Source organism: Saccopteryx leptura, chromosome 6 (assembly GCF_036850995.1).
Source record: "Saccopteryx leptura isolate mSacLep1 chromosome 6, mSacLep1_pri_phased_curated, whole genome shotgun sequence".
Classification (NCBI taxonomy): domain Eukaryota; kingdom Metazoa; phylum Chordata; class Mammalia; order Chiroptera; family Emballonuridae; genus Saccopteryx; species Saccopteryx leptura.
The window spans coordinates 106,476,236-106,493,134 of record NC_089508.1 but is presented as its reverse complement, the minus strand read 5'-3'; the positions used below and the strand labels follow the sequence as shown (position 1 = coordinate 106,493,134).

At 38.5% G+C, this 16,899-nt stretch overlaps 1 protein-coding gene and 1 pseudogene across 1 annotated transcript in view; one reads left to right on the top strand and one right to left on the bottom strand.

Annotated features, from left to right (window-relative positions):
* PRORP (protein only RNase P catalytic subunit) overlaps positions 1–16,899 on the bottom strand; it is a 175,129-nt gene that overhangs the window by 122,720 nt on the left and 35,510 nt on the right. The gene's annotated exons all lie outside the window — the stretch shown is intronic.
* On the top strand, positions 5,162–14,158 carry LOC136375947 (pleckstrin homology domain-containing family A member 3 pseudogene; annotated as a pseudogene).

Genomic DNA, 16,899 nt, shown 5'->3' with positions numbered 1-16,899 from the left:
AAAAGAAAATCCTAATACTATAAATAATATATTTCATCTTTAGAATAATGATTGATTCATATGTGTGCTTTCATTTCTCATTTGACTTTTTTTATCCTCATCAACTCTAACTGTATAGGAACAATTTCTTTCCTTTCTACTCAGCAAACATTTTCTTTTAAAATTCCTCTACTCAAATATCCCTTACAAATGTTTATAAAGTTCCAATTAATATTACAACTAACTATATATTGGTAAGAATAGGGATAGTATTTTTTATAAATGGAAATAAAGCTATCAAGGAGAATTAAAACAGTTTACATGTAATATGAACATTTTGTTTTGCTCTGAATGAATCAAAGGAAACAAATAAGTGCATTAAATTTCTAAAATTCAGGTTTCACTAATAATTTACAAGAACAAGGTTTCCCACTACACTTCCAATTTATCATTTTGGTACTGTTCTTAGTACTACATTATATTCACCTCAGAAGTAATGACAAACTAAGGTATCTCAGTATTACTGGCAAAATGGACATCTGTAAAAATCAAGAGTTAAACTAATTAACTTATAAAATCCCCAGTTCTGATAGTCTATGTTAACAAGACTTGGAAATCCCTTAAAATCACAGAATGGAAAAGGGTACACTTGAGATGGTTTGTTTGAAAGGTGAGTCGCAGGAGCCTTTGTTTAATCACAGGATATGTAAAAAACTTTACCATCTGAAGATTTTTCTCATGATCCATGTCTTCTAATAGAAAAATCCAAGATGTCAGATTGGGTTTTATTTTCCTCCATTACTAAAGCTCTGCTTACTATGTATCAAGTACTAGTCTGATATTCTTTGTAATACAGTAAGTCCCCAAGTTACAAACATCTGACTTATGTACAACTCCTATTTATGAATGGAGCACCATAAGGGCTATTGGTAATCAATTGCAATTGGACATTAGTAAAAATAGAATCACAGAATTACTCAACTCCCATGGCAATTAAGACCTTATGGAACTAGCGCAGCAGATGATGGTATTTAGGGAAGAAAACAGGACCTAGAAAATCCAGAACTGAAAAAGTTTCTACAAAAGAGTTAACTGATGCTTTTCATCTCATTGAAGCAGGAATGGCAATGTTAGAGGAGCAAGATCCTGATAGAGAGGTTCACCAAAGTTCACTGTACAGTTACCGAAGGCCTGAGATGCTTCAGGGCCATTTATGATGAGAAAAAGGAAAGCTCTGTACAAACCTCCCTGAGGCCTACTTCAAGAAACTGACTCCAGCAGACTCAGACCCTGACTCTAACACCAGTCCCGCCCTCTCCAACAAGTCCATCATTTTCTGCATCATCCAAGATGGTTTAAGGTTGTTTTTGAAAATATTTAAGTATTTATATGCACAGAAAGGTAAAATAGATACTACGTAAAACAAACATCTGTCCAAGTTGCATTTATTAGGTAAATGTATCTGTTCCAACTTACATACAAATTCAACTTAAGAACAAACTTACAGAACCGAGCTCATTCATAACCTAGGAACTGCTTGTACTTTATCCCCGTAGGCCTTCAAAATACTCACTTTTCAAACTACACAAATTTATGCCATTGTAGTCAAAAGCCTCTGAGTAGTTCATGCCGAAAAGGCAAGACAAGGAAAGTCATTGATTGAAAGTCCTTTGGAAAGGAATGACTTTCTTTTCTTTTTTTTTTTTTTTTAGACTTGGATTTTATTTATTTTATTTTATTTATTCATTTTAGAAAGGAGAGAGAGAGAGAGAAGAAAGAGAGACAGAGATTGAGAAGGGGGGAGGAACAGGAAGCATCAACTCCCATATGTGCCTTGACCAGGCATGCCCAGGGTTTTGAACCGGCGACCTCAGAACTTCCAGGTCGATGCTTTATCCACTGCGCCACCACAGGTCAGGCAGGAATGACTTTCTTAAGGAAAAAACTGACCTACTGAAATAGCAAACTATAGCATAGGGCATTACAAATTTTCAAGCTTAGCTGTTTTAATGGAGGGTAAATTTAAATGAACAATTATTTCTTTGGAGGGCTACTGCTGGGATTGTGCTTGATTAAGACTGGTTAATAATCTGGCATATAAAAATCCACAAATCTTTTGATCATTTATTCTTGACTATTAATAAAAATTATTTTTTTAAAACCAATTTAGTTAAGATATAACTCACATACCATTCAATTCACTTATTTGAAGTGTACAATTCAATTCATAGGTTTTGCAACATCACCACAATCTATTTTTAGAACATTCTTGTCCCTCCTCAAAGAAACTTTATACTCTAGCAGCCAATCTCCATTCCATCACCCTACCACACCTACCACTAATCTACTTTTTTCTCTACAGATTTGCCTCTTCTGGACATTTCATATAAACTCAATAATACAAAAGTCTATGGTTTTCTGCGAATGATTTTCTTTACTCAGGATAAGTATTTTCAAGGTTCATCCACATTGCAGAATAAATCAGACTTCATTCCTTTTTATTGTTGAATAATATTCTATTGTAGGATATACTACACTTTATCCATTTATCAGTTGAAAGACATTTACATTATTTCCATTCTTTGGATATTATAAATAATGACTCCATGAGCATTTGTATACAAATTTTGCATGGACATATAATTTCACAGGAATTGCAAACACTATGACTTGCAACACAGGTTGTTTGTTAACTTAAATGCTAACAAGAACTAGGCAGGTAACATAAATAAGAATGGCCAAGTCTAAGAAAACTTAGAGCAAGCAAAATAAGTAGCAAATGGCCTAAGTCTTATTGTCTAATATTTTACAGAAATAGGTGAAGAGTGTGACAAACTGGAGAATGTAGTCCCCTTATAAAGGAAGCAGCCCAGTACTCAGTCCAACTAATTATCACCACACAAAAATAAAGGCCCAGGGTTGGCAGATTTGATTTTCTCTTTTTAAATTTTTTTTAGTTTTTATTTATTCATTTGAGAGAGAGAAAGAAGGGGGGAGGAACAGGAAGCATCAACTCCCATATGTGCCTTGACCAGGCAAGCCCAGGTTTAAAACTGGCGACCTCTGAGTTCCAGGTCGACACATTATCCACTGTGCCACCACAGGTCGGGCAGCAGATCTGATTTTCAAGGAGAGTGAAAAATCTGGCATTCTGAAATATGTCAAATAACTTTTGAAGACAGTACAACACAAAGAAGCTCCAGCAAAAAAACATTATGAGCTATATTCCACTCCTAGGCCATAAGTTTGAAACACATTCTCTTGGTTAGTCAACAGATTTTCATTAAGCACCTATTCTGTGCCAAATAATGTTCTAATTCCTAGGAACAAAACAGTAAACAAAGGCCCTACCCTGAAGTAAATTTACTGGTATATATCAGTATACTAGTGGAGGAGACAAGCAACACCAAAGTAACAAATAGATATTTAATTTCAGATAGAGAAAAATGCCTTGAAGAAAAATTAAGCAGAGTAGATATTAGCACCACTCTCCTTAGCCCCTATTTTAGATATGGTGAAAGGAAAAGGCCTTTCTAATGAGGTGACATTTGGACTGACATGAATAAAGTGAGGGAGCATGCTCCTTTTGGAGGAAGAGCCTTTTAGGCAGAGGAAAGAACTACCAAGGCCCTTACTCAACACCAAAGAGCTTTGCATGTTTGAGGTTTAACAACCAGGCAATCTGGAAGCTCAGAGATTAAGTATGAAGTCTTTATGAAAATCAGCTTTTGCTTATTACAACAATATGGAAAAGAGTAAATATATGTAAAAACAATTCTAAAAGTTAATCAAAAGTTCTCAATTTGCTACCCAAATTCTTATTAGAAACAAAGAAACAGAACTGATATTTGTTTTGTCATTACCTAATCACAAATAATTAGCAAAATGATTCAAAGATGTGCAGCAAGAAGGAGAAATAAAAGAATGGCATAGCTATATACTACACATGACACATGAGCTCTAGAACAGAGGGGACCCAGCATCTGCCATCAAAGAGCTGGCTTCAGAATTAGAAATGACTCTAACAATACACATGGCAGAAGAACTTGACTCTTCAATTTATTATTCCTTCTACATTATGGAGGAGAAAGCAAACACGTTAGCAATTGATTTTTCTCAATAAAAAATATGAAAAGAGACATTAAAACTGTTTTTAACCTTTCCATTTAAAAGAGGTTAAAACACACCTGACCAGTGGTGGCACAGTGGACAGAGCATTGACATGGAATGCTGAGGTCACTGGTTTGAAACCCTGGGCTTGTGGTCAAAGCACATATGAAAAGCAACAATGAGTTGATGCTTCCCACTCCTCCACCACACCTTTCTCTCTCTCCCTCCCTTTCTTCTCCTAACAGCAATAAATAAAATCTTTACAGAAATAAATAAAAGGTTAAAATGCTTAAATTTTTTGAAATGATGGATGGTTTATATCTATCCTGAGACTTTGATATAAATCTCACCAGGAAGTTCAAAATAGTTCTCATTAATTTTATTTACTTAATGTCCTATTCTAGAATAGCAACCAAAGAGAAATAGGAGGACAATAATGTATGCTGAAAACTTTACATCATAAAACAAACAGTGATCTTACCATGTTAATTATACTCAAAGTACTGAAAAAAAAAAATCAGATAACACATATTTCCCAAAGCAAAGGAGCACTAAAACAACTGGCTTTAGTCATACTGGACATGGAAAAATAGGGGAATACCAGCCAGTTGGATTGGAACCACAGCTTTCAACATGGAAACAATAATAAGAAAAATGTATTTCTGCATCTAATGGCCAAATTTCTTTTTGAGCCTTCTTCAAACCAGGGATCCAAATAAATCCTAAATAAAAAGAATACTAACATGTCTGCCTTAAGGTAGCCAGGGAAAAATAAAGTCTGATAAATGTCACTGTAATCTAACAATTAATAATCTAAGAAAGCTTATACTCATCTAATAGCAAACTATGTTTTAGAAGATTTTTTATTTAGTAATTATATTTACTAAAGTGTACTATCCTATTTAAATATACTTTCAATCTTACCTGAATTTTCTGATTTCAGTAAGATGAAGTGAACAAACAAACACTTCCTGACACAAATATCTAAAAGCTAGATAAAATACAACTAAAAGACTTAATGCATGGGTGAAATTGCAAAAAAGAAAGTAAAATAAATCTCCAAGTGCCAGAGATGAAGCCAGATCTGAAAATCAGAATGGTAAGAATAAGAGTTGGTGCTATTATTTTTTGTCCGGAAGAGAAATAAAGAGGAATATGGTATGGTTATTAGCAAACAAGATCTTGATTGGCTTTTGATAACCTCATGGGAACTGTACAACTATCAAACCTTGGGCCTGACCAGGCGGTGGCGCAGTGGATAGAGCGTCGGACTGGGATGCGAAAGGACCCAGGTTCGAGACCCCGAGGTTGCCAGCTTGAGCATGGGCTCATCTGGTTTGAGCAAAAAGCTCACCAGCTTGGACCCAAGGTCACTGGCTCGAGCGGGGGGGTTACTCAGTCTGCTGAAGGCCAGCGGTCATGGCACATATGAGAAAGCAATCAATGAACAACTATGGTGTCGCAATGAAAAACTGATGATTGATGCTTCTCATCTCTCTCCATTCCTATCTGTCTATCCCTGTCTATCCCTCTATCTGACTCTCTCTCTGTCCCTATAAAAAAAAAATTAAAAAAATAAAATAAAAAATAAAAATAAAGAAACAAAAACAAAAAAACTATTAAACCTTGGGCCCAAATGAGGGGAGAAATTGGAGGTAAACTCCTGAGTAAATGAGGAAACTTTGCAAATAAGTACACTGATGTCGAAATAACACACTAGCTTCTCTATCTCTTCTAGGAATCTAGGTAGGAAAAAAAAAATCCCTTAAGAATAGAAACTCCAACTTGACCAGGTGGTGGCGCAGTGAACAGAGCAATGGCCTGGGACACTGACACCCCCAGGTCGCCAGCGTGAGCGCAGTGTTGCCAGCTTGAGTGTGGGATCACAGACATGACATCATGGTCGCTGACCTGAGCCCAAAGGTTGCTGGCTTAAAGCCTAAGGTCTCTGGCTTGAGCCCAAAATCGCTGGCTTGAGCAAGGGGTCACTGGCTCAGCTGGAGCTCCCCAGTCAAGGCACATATGAGAAAACAGTCAATGACTAAAGTGCCACAACTACGAATTAATGCTTCTCATCTCTCTTCCTTCCTGACTGTCTCTCTTGCTAGCTAAAAACAAAACAAAAAAAGGAATAAGAAACTCCAAGCCATGTCTTAAATGGGTTTGGAGTACAAATTTAAACAAACTGTGTGATATAAAATTATCATGCTCCACCAAAAAAATCATGTAAGAACTGGTTCTGGTCTAGTAATATCTCTCAGGAACGAGGCAGAAGCAAACACAAAACCTTTCTGGAGAGACATTACCAACAATTCAGGAAACAAAGAGATTCTCATAGAAACAGCAAGCCCTTCTAAAACTGTACTCATCCATTTAAAATTACAAAACACAAGAGTAAACAATCCACCACGTGTGAGACTGACACAACAGAAGGATTAGAGCCAAAAGAATTCAGGATAAAGAATAATAGAAAAATCAAAGAGACAATATAAAATAAGACTATATCAATAATTAAAATGTAAAAGAATCAGAACTGAAAAAAAGACACAGACCATAAAAAACTGAAGAGGAAAATTTGAAAGAGAAGTTCTGATATTAAAATTCTACAATAAAACTGAATAGGGGAAAATCCAAATGTCGATTATCCTTTGGATAAATAAATTGTGGTATGTTCACACACTGCAACACTACTTAGCAATGAACTCCTGATACCTGTACCAACACAAACTCAGAAACATATTTAAACCTAAATCTAATCTATTGTAAAAACAAATGGCATCATATTAAGTGAAAGAAAACAACAATTACAGATTACACGATTCTATTTATATAATTTTTTAAATAACAACAAAACTACCATAGAGTAGATCAGTGGTTGCTTTAGCAAGGGGTAGGAACAGGGATTGACCTCAAAAGGGCGGATGAAACTTTTTGGGGTGATAGAAGTATTCTAAAACTGAACTGTGATGATAGTCATACTCATGTATAAATTTACTCAAAATTGTTGAACTATATACACTTAAAATAGGTCAGTTTTATGGCTTGTTAATTATTGAAACAATAGAGGAAATACCCTTAAATGAATGAGTAGAGGGAAGAACAGACATATCTGAAGTGAGAAGTAGGGAGGATAGATCTGAAGAAGTTACCCAGAATGCAATTTGGAGACATAAAGAGATGAAATATATGAGAGAGAAGAGTAGGAGACATGGAGAGTGTAAAAGGGCCCATCAAAAGTCTAATTAATTTTAGGAGAAGCAATATTGAAAACATATGGGCTGAGAATTATTTAGAATTCATGTAAGATGTGAAACCTCATACTCAGGAATCTCAATGAATCCTAAGCAGGAAAAATAAATACATTCATACATGTACACAATGATGAAACAGCAGAAATGAAAAAAATATAATAATCTTAAGAGCAGTGAGAAAATAGAGATGATCTACAACAGAACAAAAATTGGACCAAAAGCAAACGTCTCAACAGTAACTAAAATAAGTCCAGAAGACAATGAAATATTACCTTCAAAGTATTGAGGGAAAATACTAAAATTTATAAAGTTAAACTATCTTTTTTTTAAATTTGGAAATTAAACTTAATGGGGTGACACTGATCAATAAGAGTACATAGGTTTCAGGTGAACATCTCCATGGCATTTGAACTGTTGATTGCACTGTATGCCCATCACCCAAAGTCAAATCATTTTCCATCGCCACATTATTTGTCTTGCTTTACTCCTCTCCCCATGGTAACCACTTCACTTTTATCTATGTTCATGAGTCTCAGTTTTATATCCCACCTATGCATGAAATCATATAGTTCTTGGCTTTTTCTGATTATTTTACTTAGTGTAATGTTCTCAAGGTACATCCATTTTATCGTAAATGGCAATATGTTGTTTCTTATGGCTGAGTGGTATTCCATTGTATATGTGTACCTCATCTTCTTTACTCAATCCCCTATCAAAGGACACTTGGGTTGTTTCCATGTCTTGGCCACCATGAATAATAATGCGACAAACATGGGAGTGTGTGTGTCTTTGTACACCAAGATTTTTGAGGTTCTTGGGTGGATACTCAATAGGAGGATTGTTGGGTCATATGGTAATTCTATTCTTAACTTTCTGAGTATTCACCATACTATCTTCCACACGGTTATACCAGTTTACATCCCCACTGGCAGTGAATGAGGTAAACTATCTTTCAAGTAAACATTTTCAGATAAAGAATAAAATAGCTTACTATTCTTATCCTGTCACTGAAAGAATGTTATTCAGGAAGATGCCCAAAAGAAAGAATGGCATTCAATAAGAATACAAGGGCTAGAGCTACATAGTTCTGTGTGTCACTGGCATATAGGTGGTAGAAAAAACAAGAGGAGTGGGAGAAAATGAACAGGAAGTGGACCGAGTAGGAGAAGAGTCAAGAAGCCCTGGGAAACATCAAAAACTTAGAAAATAGGCAGAGGACATATTTTATGATTGTCTTCTTCCTATAAAAGGACAAATTCAGTTTTATCTATAAAGAAAGAGCAATGAGCTTTAAAAAGAGAACAGTAAGAGTTGCAAAGAGATCTTGCAAAAATGAAGTATAAATTTAAGAAAAAACAAAATGCAACAGAATTAAAATCTTCATTGGAAGTAATACCGTAGAACAAGGATTACTGTGAAATGCAACATAACTAACAAATTCTTTCAGAATGCAGAGGCAAAGAACAAAGAGAGAATGTTAAGAGAAAGAACATATTCTCTGGCACTTAAAGGCCAGAGAATACAGCTCCCAAGGAATAAATCAGAAAAAGATGAAAACTAATCATTAAAAAAACAAAAAACAACATTCCTATGATAAAGAGATCTAAGAACTCATGAAATTAAGGGAAACTTAATGAAAAAATCCAATCTAGTCCACTTCCCCCAAATGTTTTCATTTTGAGGTCAAAGAAGAAAAATCCTATATGCACCCAGGCCAAATATTAATAATAATAACAACAATAACACAAAGACTTTTACAGGTTTTACATTATGTCATGTAGATCACAAAAATATGGAAAAACAAGAATTCTAAGTGCTTCCATCTATTAACTCTTTTATTCAATAAAATGAGGTAGATATTACCATTTTCCCCACTTTAACAGATTAGGAGAGACTAAAGTACAAGAAATTTAAGTAAGTCATATAACTAGTCAGTGGTATGTTTAGGTTTTGAAACCTAGAAATCTATCCTCTCGTGTTCTACTACACCTCCGAACAAAAATCAAAATCAAGCTCGGAAAGCCCCAAAGCCAGAGCACAACAACCATGTTTGAAGATGGTGGAGCACTCCTTGCAGGGGCCTGAAACTCCTGGCACTTGCCTTGAAACAGTTTTTCCTTCTTCCTGGACAGTACCTATTAATAAGCTGTGGCCTATGTTCTTAAGCAAGGCATGCTAATCAAGACTACTGCCCTTCCTTACAGGGAGCTTGCAAACAAGGGAGGAGAAATGCAAATGCCCTTCCAGAGTCCTTTTGTTAAGAAATCCTACTTGCTTTGGTGTAGTTTTCATAGTTTACATAAGAAGAGCTATCCCTCCTTCTCTTGCTCTCCACCCCCCAAAAAAGACTAATAAAGAGTATTGGGATTTCACCTGAACAGAAATAAGTCTATGAGGTATTTTTCAACTGCAGGTCACAACCTATTACTGGGTCATAAAATCAGTTTAATCCAGAATTTTGGGAAGAAGTAAATAATTAAAATGGAGTGCAACACATATAGCAAGAGTATGTAATACACTGCTCACAAAAATTAGGGAATATTTTATAGCTTCATATTCATTTTGAAATATCCCCTAATTTTTGTGAGCAGTATATTTTGTATCTCAAATTTTTTTTCGCCTGACCAGGTGGTGGCGCAGTGGATAGAGCATCGAACTGGGACATGGAGGACCCAGGTTCAAACTCTGAGGTCACCAGCTTGAGCGTGGGATCATCTGGCTTGAGCACGGGCTCACAAGCTTGAGTGAGGAATGGCTGACTTGAGCCCAAAGGTCACTGGCTTGAAGCCCAAGGTTGCTAGCTTGAGCCCAAGGTCGCTGACTTGAGCAAGGAGTCATTTGCTCTGCTGTAGCACCTCCCCCTGCCCCCGTCAAGGTACAGATGAGAAAGCAATCACTGAACAACTAAGGAGCCGCAACGAAGAATTGATGCTTTTTATTTCCCTTCCTGTCTGTCTGTCCCTGTCTATCCCTCTCTCTGACTCTGTCAAAAAAAAAATTTTTTTTTTTCAGTTATAAAAAGGGATGTTATACAAAATGTATTTTGTACTTGCACAAAGTACAATTTTGCCCAGGAACATTATTAATATATTTTATCACAGGTCTAAATATGTACCACTTGAAAGTTTATTAAGGGGGCGTCAGCCTGGCATGTGGAAGTCCCAGGTTCGATTCTCAGCCAGGGCACACAGTTCAGAAGCACCCATCTGTTTCTCCACCCTTCCCCCTCTCCTTTCTCTCTGTCTCTCTCTTCCACTCCTGCAGCCAAGGCTCCACTGGAGAAAAGTTGGCCTGGGCACTGAGGATGGCTCCATGGCCTCCACCTCAGGCACCAGAATGGCCCCGATTGCAGCAGAGCAATGCCCCAGAGGGGTCAAGCATTGTTTCCTGGTGGGCATGCTGGATGGATCCTGGTGGGGCGCATGCCCCCACCCCTACCCCACTCTCACTTCTCATTTAGGAAAAATACAAAAATAAAAGGTTATTAAGGGGCCAGAATCCCAGTTCTAAGGATTATCCCTACCATACATTAAGATATATAATAAATCTATAATATGTAATCAAAATCGTGTGGTCATGTATAGAAATTAATAGATGAGAATATAGGAAATCCAGAAACAGACCCCAGTACAAACGGGAATTTGATATTTGCTAAAAGTAGCACCTCACTGTGGTGGGGGGGAAAGATGGGTTGTTAAATAAAAGGTGTTAAGGCCCTGGCCGGTTGGCCCAGCGGTAGAGCGTCGGCCTGGCGTGAGGGGGACCCGGGTTCGATTCCCGGCCAGGGCACATAGGAGAAGCGCCCATTTGCTTCTCTGCCCCCCCCCCCTTCCTCTCTGTCTCTCTCTTCCCCTCCCGCAGCCAAGGCTCCATTGGAGCAAAAGATGGCCCGGGCGCTGGGGATGGCTCCTTGGCCTCTGCCCCAGGCGCTAGAGTGGCTCTGGTCGCGGCAGAGCGACGCCCCAGAGGGGTAGAGCATCGCCCCCTGGTGGGCAGAGCATCGCCCCCTGGTGGGCAGAGCTTCGCCCCTGGTGGGCGTGCCGGGTGGATCCCGGTCGGGCGCATGCGGGAGTCTGTCTGACTGTCTCTCCCTGTTTCCAGCTTCAGGAAAAAATAAATAAATAAATAAATAAATAAATAAATAAAAGGTGTTAATACAACTAGTTAATTAGATGGGGGAAAAAATCAATTTGAAACTACATATCTCATCTATACCAGAAAAAATTCCAAATAAATAAAAAATGTAAAGGAAACAATAGTAGAGGGCAAAGAGAGATTTTTTGTTTGTGCGTATTTGTTTTTAATAATCTTGTAATGGAAAAGATCTAAATATGAAACCCAGGAGTCATTTATCTTTTTATTTTATTTTTTAATTTTTCTGAAGTGAGAAGCGGGGAGGCAGTCAGAAAGACTCCCACATGTACCCAATCGAAATCTACTTGGCAAGCCCACTAGGGGGCAATGCTCTGCCCATCTGGTGTGTTGCTCTGTTACAACCAGAGCCATTCCAGTGCCTGAGGTGGAGGCCATGGAGCCATCCTCAGCACCCGGACCAACTTTGCTCCAATGGAGCCTTGGCTGCGGGAGGGGAAGAGAGAGACAGAGAGGAAGGAGAGGGGGAGGGGTGGAAAAGCAGATGGGCGCTTCTCCTGTGTTCCCTGACTGGGAATCAAACCCAGGACTTCCACACACCGGACCAGCGCTCTACCACTGAGCCAGCTGGTCAGGGCCCCAGAAGCCATTTTTAAAAAAAGTTTGATAAAGTTGCCTACTTAAAAATGTGCATGGAGCCTGACCAGGCGGTGGCGCAGTGGATAGAGTGTCAGACTGGGATGCAGAGGACCTGGGTTCAAGACCCCGAGGTCGCCAGCTTGAGTGCGGGCTCATCTGGTTTGAGGAAAAGCCCACCAGCTTGAACCCAAGGTCGCTGGCTCCAGCAAGGGGTTACTCGGTCTGCTGAAGGCCCGCGGTCAAGGCACATATGAGAAAGCAATCAATGAACAACTAAGGTGTGGCAACGCGCAATGAAAAACTAATGATTGATGCTTCTCATCTCTCTCCGTTCTTGTCTGTCCATGTCTATCCCTCTCTCTGGCTCACTCTCTGTCTCTGTAAAAAATAAATAAATAAATAAAAATTTAAACAAATGTGCATGGAGGGGAAAATGTGCACAGAAAAAAAATCATAAGTTTTAAAAAAAGGCCTCAAAAAATTGTAATTCAAATGACAATTTTTCAAATGAAGAGCTACAAATAAAAAACAAAAACAAACAAACAAACCCAGTAATTCAGGTAAAAAAATTTAAGACAGAAGCAAGCAGCTAGAGGAAATATAATTGGCTGGAGGGAGATCTGACTTGGGATAGTGAACACAGTGCAGTGCACAGATGTGTTATAGAATTGGGCATCTGAAATCTGTATAATTTTATTAACCAATGTCAACCCAATAAATTCAATAAAATTTGTTTTAGAAAGAAACATAATTGGATTTAAACCTAAGAAAGATACTTGACTTATTAAGAAAAATGTACGAAAACAAAAGAGGAGCCCGGGGCTGGGGAGGCAAGAGGAAGGCAGGCCAGGAGGAGGGAGTGGAGGGAGTATCTTGAGGCCCAAAGGCCAGCAAGAGGATTGCCAAAGTTACAATTGTTGCTTTTGTCAGTGCAGGGGCTTGCCCAAAAACGCGAGTCCCTGCCTTTCCACCCTGAGCTCCATGCTGCAGCCACTGTCTCCACTACTAAGGGCCGCCACATACCGTTGGCTCAGAAACAAGGTCTCAGTGGTCTTAGCGTTGGCTGGGGCCACCGGGACAGGGAGCCACCCGGGTAGAGGGCTGGAGGGCCTGGAGCACAGTCCAAGCTCCCTGCTTATTCCCATCACTGCAGCCAGCGCTGGTCTCTGAAGCATGAAAGGGGGCTCTGTACAGGTGGACCAACTCTTTCACAGGCTGGCAGCTTTGTTGGTTTGTTTTAGATAATGGAATTCTGCCCTACTATGATGCACAAAATGATGTTTGCAAAGTGAGCAAAGAAAGTATAAAGACATCAGTTTGCGAAATTAAAGCACCTTCAGTAGACAACATAAAAATAGAATGAATTCTTCCAGGAGAGCAGCACTCCTGTATGAAGGTGCTGAATGCTTCTCAAAGAGAGGTCGCTGGCTGATCTGCAGAGCTCCAAAGCCTGTGTGAGTGATACTAGGACCAAAAAATAAAAAGGAGTAAGTGACACCAGTGATCTCCGAAAACCAAAATGTCTGAACTTCGCCTCTACTGAGTGTAACCTTTTAATGCGGCAAGTTTGTTTGATTCAAGAATTTGTTCACCACGATGAGAATCATTCATCTCCCAATACGGAGAACACAAATGAAGCCTCTTCTCTATTTAGTGTCACATGTAATACATTCATCACAATGCTTGAAGAATGTATGAAGATAGCAAATGCCAAGTTTAAACCTGAGATGTTTCAGCTGTCCCACGTGGATACCTTGGCTTCTCCTGTTGTCACCTTCTCTTGTTCAAATGATGAAGCATTCTGTCAGCCACTCTGCTTCTTGCAGTTCAGAAAGGTGTAGCCACTCTATAAAAGAACCAGCTTCTACACTTCACCTACTCTCCCAGAGGGGGAAGAACCTACTTGGATACAGACTCTTATAATAAGACCCCTTAAAGACCCAGATAGGCCTGTTCACTGTTCAAGAAATATACTTAATGGAGATTTGGCATCAGGAACCATTTCTAAAGAAAGCAGACTTATAGCTCCCCCCCCCCCCAAAAAAAAATCTGAACTGGAAGATCATCTTTCATCTTTCTCTTCCTGAGGAAACAGAAGTGTCCAACTTCCTCTTAAGTATTGCTATGCAAAAGCTGATGTAATTAAATTATGTTATAGGGAGTAGTTGTGTGTATGTGTGTATGTGTGTGACAGAGACGGAGAGATAGAAAGAAGAACAGACGAACAGACAGACAGGAAGGGCAAGAGATGAGAAGCATCATTTTTTTGTTGCGGCACTTTAGTTGTTCATTGATTGCTTTCTCCTATGTGCCTTGATCGGAGGGAAGGTGGGTTAAAAGCAGACCCAGTGACCCCTTGCTCAAGTCAGTGACCTTGGGGTTTCGAACCTGGGTCCTCCGCATCCCAGTCTCATGCTGCATCCACTGTGCCACCACCTGGTCAGGCTAGAGAGCAGTTTTTCCCTTAGGAATTCTCTGCACTTTATAGAATATTGTAAAACAAAAAATCCACATACCTTTGAAGTATATTTTATCTTTATATAGTTTACTTGCAAGAGTTACAAATGTGGAGTCAGTTAGGTTATTGGTACTTAAAGTGATCCATCTACTCTACCGCTGTATGAGGACAGGAGCTTATTTGAGTCAGGAACAGAAAGCAGGGAAATTTATTTTGCTAGTATCTGTTTTAAAACCCAAAGAGTTATAAATGGTGACAAACTATTGGTAAAACTTGTACCATTATTACTACTTACCTAAAGCACATGTGGAGACTTTTGTATTATAGTCTTTTTATAGTCAAATCTCTTAATTTTATTGATTCTTTGCAATAGCCCTTTGAAGTAAGAAGCCCCATTTCATTTCTCAGGAATCCAAGGAATCCAATCTAATAAATCCAATCTTATTAAGAGTTCTTAATATCTTTCTTTTTAAACAAATGATGGTGTAACATTTTGACATCCATAGAAACAAATGTAGATTCTAAAAATCTGTGAGACTGATAGTTTAGTCAGTGTATTGTAGCTTAAAAACATGAACTTTTAAAAACATAAGGTTTCAATTTGACAAAAGTGTGATATATGTAACTTGTGCCATGGACCAAGTGGTCACTTTACCCCAGCTGAAAATGAGTTACGATAGCAGTTTGATGGTGACCATACTGTATTCCTTTAAGCAAAAAGGACGCTCTTAACATTTTAAATAGTTTTAGCCCAAATACCATGACATTGAGGATCTTTTTAAAAATCAGATTGAGCTGTCCTTCATATGTGAGGCTGACACTCCTGATTTGTTAATGCCAAATGTTGGGTTAATGTATTTAATTTTTATTTTTCTGTTGCATCAAAAAATATCCTACCAAATTTAAGATGTATACACATTGTTATTTGCACTGTTCTAGAAAAGAGGTTAATGTAGTGACCTCAAGCCTGCAACCCCACATTCAAGTCAGTGAGCCTGAACTCAAGCCGATAAGCCTGGACTCAAGCCAGTGACCTCCAAATTTTGAACCTGGGACCTCAGTGTCCCAGGTCAATGCTCTATCCACTGCACCACCACCGGTCAGGCAAAAGCTATATTCTTTTTAATTCTACTCTACTTCTCTTTCCAGAGACACCTATTGAGAATAGCTAGAAGAAAGGCAGAAAGACATTTTTTATAGCAGAATCTTGCTCTCAAGTTAGAAAGGAACGAATCAGGAAAGGAGCGGCAATACCATGGCTTGGATCCAGCATCCCAGAAATGCTGTTAACCACTTAAAAAAAAATCTGCTTTCAGTTCAAGGAGTTCATGTGCTTACACACCCTGGAAATCCCCTCTGCTTTACAACCAACCAGCAACAGGTCTAAAGCACCAACACAGTGCCAAACTTCCCTCCTTCCTTGGAAGCAAACACAGAATATTTAAGCCCTTTCACTGGGTGATCCCTCCCCGCCAAAAAAAATAAAAATAAAAATACTACACATATAAAACTCACTGCAAAACTTTTCAAAAAGAAATCAGAAAGTAAACACTTATTTTTCAAACAGGAAAAAAAAAAGAGTTGAAGAAAACTTTAGCACTATATATAGATGGACACTAACTAAAAACCCTCAGAAGAATTCCTAGAGAAACGCAATTACAAGAGGGTTGCTCAAGGTTCTTTTTAAGAATCTATAAATTTTTGTTTACCTTCAAAAAGTGAACAAATTCAGAATGTTTCCTTTATCAATAAGTTTGGCTACCATATTATTATCCTCCTTGGGTACATGCATAGCCGTCAGAAGAGCTGTGAGAATACCAAAGGAGCCTGGACCAGCCATTAGCCCACCCAGTTTGCATCTTCTCTGCTGGGCCATCCATTAGCTTGTATGACTCGGAACAAACCACGTCACTTTTCTGGGCCTTGGATTCCTGAGAAATGAAGTGGGGCTTCTTACGTCAAAGGGCTATTGCAAAGAATCAATAAAATTAAGAGATTTGACTATAAAAAGACTATAATACAAAAGTCTCCACATGTGCTTTAGGTAAGTAGTAATAATGGTACAAGTTTTACCAATAGTTTGTCACCATTTATAACTCTTTGGGTTTTAAAACAGATACTAGCAAAATAAATTTCCCTGCTTTCTGTTCCTGACTCAAATAAGCTCCTGTCCTCATACAGCGGTAGAGTAGATGGATCGCTTTAAGTACCAATAACCTAACTGCCTCCATATTTGTAAGAAGAGCATGTCTACATTTCATTTGTTCCCAGGTTGTTCTGATTTAAGGACCAAAGAGACTGTTCATCCCATCCCCTTCAGAGGGCTGTAGATTGTCCTCGCAGAACATACATATAGATGACTCATAAATC